The following is a 6,000-nucleotide window of genomic DNA, read 5'->3' as shown; positions in this document are numbered from 1 at the left end:
AGATTATAAACTGGGGCATCAATACTAGGAGTTGAAAATGGCTTTCAGGTTTTATTAGCCACATGGGAACTGTTTTAGGTAGTTGAATCCGCTCATAGATCCTTGGCTTTCAGCAATGGGGGTTTTTAAATGAGACTGGACATGCTCCTTTTCCCCTAGGGAGACTGGGAAATCAGCTGAAATTATGCAGATACATGAGGCATGGCTACAGTGACGAATTCTGGGTATGAGAGCTTGAAACTCAGATTACAGAGGACTAGGTAACGTGCCAGGATTTCAGCAGGGAGGCAACCTCTGCAGCAGGCGCCCAGGGAAATAGGCAGGCTGGTTCAAGCGCAAGGCACTGCAGTGTGGGATCATAGCTGAAGCGCTCGGAGTGATATAATTAACTTGAAAGAGGGATGCAGCTGCATAAACTTCACATTCATACTCGCTCTAGAGAAGGAGCAAGCTCCCGTGATTGAAGCGTGATAAAAGGAGCCCTCCTGCTTTTGGCGGCATGAAGCGATGCACGATGAGATCCAAGAAGCAGCTTTCCCATATGTGAGGGTGCTCGTAACTCTTTTTGCCCATCCACCTGTGCGGACTTGCATGCCCTGCAGAAAGACGTAACAAAATTATGATGTCAACAGTCACGAAAGTACTTGACCTATTTCTTTGCCTTTGTGATAGCCCACGGATCGCAAAGCCAGCCAGGCCATGTGAGCCACCCCCTCCGGAGACCTGCAACCATAGCTGCTCCCTCCTGGGTCAGCCGGCGCAGTGCCAGGCTTACCGCTGTTCTGCCCAAAATACACAAAGCACAGCGTACAGGATGAGTGCAAATATCTGAGAGAGATAGTAAAATGAGGCTCATATCCTCATCTGAGGTGAAATTCTGTATTGCTGCCTGCAGAAACATATACCATCTGAGAATGGCAAAGGGCCGTTTAAAGCACAGAGCAAAAGCACAACAGAGAAGCAAGTAGAAATACAAATTTTAAACACTCTGTTGATCGCTCTGGATTTTCAGAAAGCATAGAAGCCCTGTCACAAGTAAAGCACAATGTTAGTATCTGACCAGGGCTCCTTAAATGCGACTTTCAGACCAACATCTTGAATTCTGTTACCCCACCCAGAGGTGTCGATAGGTTGTATTTCACCGCTCGGTGAGACATGCTGGCAATGCAAGAACATGTTCAGACATAAAAATGCAAATCAACTCACCTCATTAAATTCTACATAAAGCAGTGGATCAAATGCTGTACAACAGTTACTTTTTTTTTTTTTTTAATTAACCATTTGCAGAGAGCAAGACAAATTCTTCCAGCTTTCTAATTGACATCAGAGCAGGATCAGAGTTAATTCTTTGCTCTGAGAAAGAATAGCACTACTGTGGCCCATAAAAAACAGCTGCTGCTTGCATGGGAGTGTAATGCATCTGAGTACTTGGTGTATTAAAATTATACAATTTTTTTCAGTCTCATTTCTTCAACATTTACTTGTGGAAAGTGCTATTTTCACAAATACCTTGTTACTTTTGGGGTATTTTTATCCTTTTATCAGTGTCTCTGCTTGTGGAGGACACGATGAAGTATTCTTTCTAAAAAAATCTCTATTTCCTTCATTTTATCTTAGGCAGAAACTCATTGTTTTCACACTAATAGTGAAAAAAAAAAAAAAAAGAGTTCAAGGCTTTTTTTTCCAGGAAAATTAATTTCCTGTATACTTTTTTTTTTTAAGTAAGGGAAATAATGTATGAGCCTCTCCCTGTGAGGCCCTATACTGCAGAGTAGGCGTTGGACATAGCTATATACTCTCTTCATCATTCAAAGTTCTCGCTTCCCCTGCCACCACTCCTCAGAGACCAGAATACGAATACGTTCATGAATTTCAATGCACTTATTTTAAATAAAGTGTCCACAGGGGTCACAGAAAAAAATCCCGATGTGTCTAGACTTACAAGTGTTCAAAGTTAAACCTTTAATGTGCAGCCTAACCTACTCCCTTCACAAGCCTATTTGCCTTCAGGAACATGCAGTATTTCCATCAGCTCATACTGGGAGACAGACATTGGTGTTCATGGATTTGTACATACAGAAGATGAACACAAACTATTTTTCAAGTCCCTGCTGGATACTAATATTGAATTATTATCCTCAGACTTAGTTGTAAATGTACCATTTCTATGCATATAGCCATACCAAGTCTGTTTCTCGTGAAGAATATATTGTGATAGGGATCCCCACAAAAGCCGAGGGCAAGAAGGTTTCCCAGGGTGCCTTTCAAAGTCTTCCGCACAGAAGTTTGTCTTCAAAGGCTGTCCGAGTTCAGACATTCCTAAGTTGCAGCTTATTTTTTTTTAAGTTCTCCAGGAAGCTTTGTTGCTGTGTGGCCTCAGGACACTTCTGCTGTTTGTTTTTGTTTGACTTGTTCAGAAAAAATACACCAGGCGGTACCAGGAAACCAAAATAATCTCCTTATTAGCTTCCACAAGAGGGTGCAGTTGCATTTTCTTAAATCCAGAGCCAACCACAACTAATAAATGGATTGCAGCAACAGCTGCCAGGCTGCCTACAGAAATGACTAACGAAACAATTATAGAAAAAAAAAACCCTCATCAAAAGCGGTGAAAAATGAGAAAAATTATATTGAAACACACTGAATGTATTAATAAACAGCACTGTTTGTCAGGTGATGTTGACTAGAAAAACCTCATACACTTAAAATACCTTTCAAACCTCAGCGGGATCCATTTGTAATTTGTTTTCTTCGAGCTAGTGAAGGGCCACAAGCGCTCCAAGGGGAAGCCCTCAGCTATGAAATCTACTCTTCCATTTTAATTTGACTTCCCAGACATTCTCAGAAACTATCATGCAGCAGGTAGAGCATTTTCTGATTTTACCAGCACATGCATATGCAATGACCCTGGGCCCTTCAATAGCTCACTGCCCATTCACAGGAGTGTGATGAAACTGAGTTTGTTAGTGGTTAGTTTGTGTGTCAGATTAGCAAGGGTTGTTTGTATTGCTATAGTTTTTACTATCAAAGCACCTAACAGACTCACCATGGGGACTAGCATCCTGGTTTGAAAACCATACACACAAAGAACGAAAAAAGTGACACGTCTGCAAGAACCAGATGAAAGATCATATAACTTAGCTGACAAAATGATCCGTGTGCCAATAGGTAGTCATCTTCAAATGCCTGGCACTCCTGATTTGGTTTGTTGCTTTGCTCTTCTTGCTCATCAGTCCCTTAATCCCCCCAAAGCTGTGCACTCCCCATCTCTCAGTGCCCTCTGATCAATATGGGACACTTTGGTCTGGCACAAGGGACTGGGCTCAAGCGAGGGTGAAATCTGCGAGGTGGTGAGAGATATTCAGAGCACCTGACGCTGGCTGGTCTGTTGGTCACTTCTGCTCTTAAACTCAGTGATTTGCCCATTTGTTGTACTCAGCAACGCATGCAAGTAACTTGGGCAATGAGAAATAACAGGCTCTCTCCTCTACTCACTATTGTCAAGATGAAGCTTGCCCCAATACCAGTGAAACCAGGACAAAGTTTGTCACATTTAAACCAGAAGTTGCCCTGAAGAACAGATACCGAGTTGGCCATCAGTTCTAGAAAGTCAGTGACTCATGGCCACTTGTACAATGCCAAGGCTATAAAACAGCCAGGCAGGTTATCCTACTTCCCTCTGTCCTAAAACTTCACTAAGAACACCGTATCCCATATCTTTCCCCAAAATACTTTGCTGTCACTGTAAAAAAGTTTTGCACCCTTTTTTTTTAGAACTTAATTTAGCAGTCTGTTTCTAAATAACAATGAATTCTGCTGTACGTTTCTAAAGCTAAAAGTACGTTTCTAAACATACAAGCTTTTGCTTGGTGGACAGAGATTTTTTTTTTTTTTCCCAAAAGCAGTGTTCAGTTTTTAAAAAATGTCCAGTGCTACCAAAACAGTTGTGAAATCTCAGATTTGATTCTTCACTTCAAAGGCCCAAGCTTTTCACCAGCGTTCTTTCACATTTATTTTTTTTTTAAACAGAGGTTTCAAGTGCCTCTGTAAAACATCATATTTTAAACGTGTTGAAACACACTAAGTCATGCCACATGGATTTCATCACATTATGTTCGATGTCTATGAAATACACTTACCTTCAAATAAAATTCTTATTGCTAGGTTGGAGTGCCCTAAGATTCTCCAGGGAGGACATTTTCATACGCGCTTAGTTTTGGCTTGACTGCTTCCCTCTATCGCTGCTCCAGAATCTTCTGTTCAAATTTTTCAATAGAAAAGCGGTTTCTGCAATATTGACTTTTTTCCACAGGAAAAAGTTGGTTATGCCAAAACAATGTAATGTCCCTTTGGGAAAACAAAAGAGAATCCAAAATGTTTTGAACTGTCCAAGTGAATCTAAATATTTTGCTTTAGGATGGTTTGTCATTACTCATCACGAGTTTGTCATGGTTTAGGTTTTTCATTTCCCCCCATCATCTGGGGTTCCTGAATGGATTGCATTTTCCACCAAGAACAATAGAGTCCCTTCTAGCTGTGTTATAATGATGCATCAAAGATGGCCCAAGCCCATATTTCAAAACCCAAATATTTTGGAACTTTTCATGTTTTATTTTTCTTCCCAATTAGAAAACAAAAGCAAAAATGTGGGACAATGTAGAACAGTCAGTCTGATTTTCAATAGGCTCTTCGAAAGTATCAAGCAGCAGGATAAGCAAATTCTTGTGCTTTGGAAAATCTGACTTTAACCAAAAGTGAAAGGAAAAACAAGCAGGAGGAAGCAGCATGTGAGCCACACTAATGTGATCTTTAATGCCATGTATTTATCTTTAGCTAGTGTTCTTCTTCTTTTCCTTAGCTACATTCATCTGCATATTAACTTAGATTGCCCCATTATTATAAGGAAAATGATAAATGTATCTTTTTAACCCATCATTTACAATTTATTCCATGAGCAATTAAATACCAGCTATGCAACGTTATCTGGCTTCCACAAACTGTTTAATGAAATGTAGGAAACATAAGAAAACAGTGAAATATGATGTTACTTTTACAAAATAAAAATCAAATATTTTGATATTCCCTCCAAAGTTTTACAGTTCTCTGAAACAACAGGATCAATTGCTTGAATATGCAAAGAAAAGGGGAAAAAAAAGGAATACCTGCCAGCTCCCTTTCTTAAAATAACTCAAAATTTGGAGAAATGTATGTTGGTAAAAGCTCTCCTTTCAAAAAAAACCAAAAAACCTCTATAGCTTCCAGTTCTGAATTTATGGCGTGTACTTAGTTCTCCTGAATCTTTACAGCAGCCTTTTTTTTTCTCCTTTTTGAAGACTACGAACAAAAAAGTTCTGAGCAGCTGTGACCTATCATCACTGGCTTCAGCACTCGTGGAGGGGGGCTCAGGTTGGGTTCTGTCCCGCTCCTTTCCCGCCTTTAGAGCCAGATGCTGGAGAAGCACGGCGATAAAACAGCAAGACAAATCAGGAGCCTGCAGAACAAAAAGAGAGCAACTCGGAAGCAGAGTCTTCCTTATTTATTCATTCCTGTATGTTTTTTCCTTGTAAGCAAGGGGTGGAGGAAGGGAAGGGCTGCTACCACTTTCTCATTATAGTTGCTGCATAGTGGGAGGTCCATTCCAGCTCTGCGTTCCTACCTAATTGCAAAGAAATGCTGGCTTAGCCTTTGAAGCCTTGGAAAGGAGCATCTTCAACCTCCCTGGCGAGTAGGACTTGTAGGAGGATATGCAGATAAGAGTTTTTGGAGAACTCATCTTAGATCTACTAAGCCTTTACATGTGAAGCAAGACTGCGCAGAGGTTTACTTACCACCAGGTCAGATGTGGATGTATTATTAACAGACACTGCAAAAGGCATATCCCTGACATCAGCATACGAGACTTGCTAAACCTCAAACGACTGCGCCCAGTTTGGAAGCAGAGGTGATTCTCTACAAATCAGCTGACAAAGTTCCTTCCTTCTAACATGAGAAAGCAGCAGA

This window comes from Balearica regulorum, chromosome 2 (assembly GCF_011004875.1).
Source record: "Balearica regulorum gibbericeps isolate bBalReg1 chromosome 2, bBalReg1.pri, whole genome shotgun sequence".
Taxonomy (NCBI): domain Eukaryota; kingdom Metazoa; phylum Chordata; class Aves; order Gruiformes; family Gruidae; genus Balearica; species Balearica regulorum.
This window is presented reverse-complemented; position numbering follows the sequence as displayed.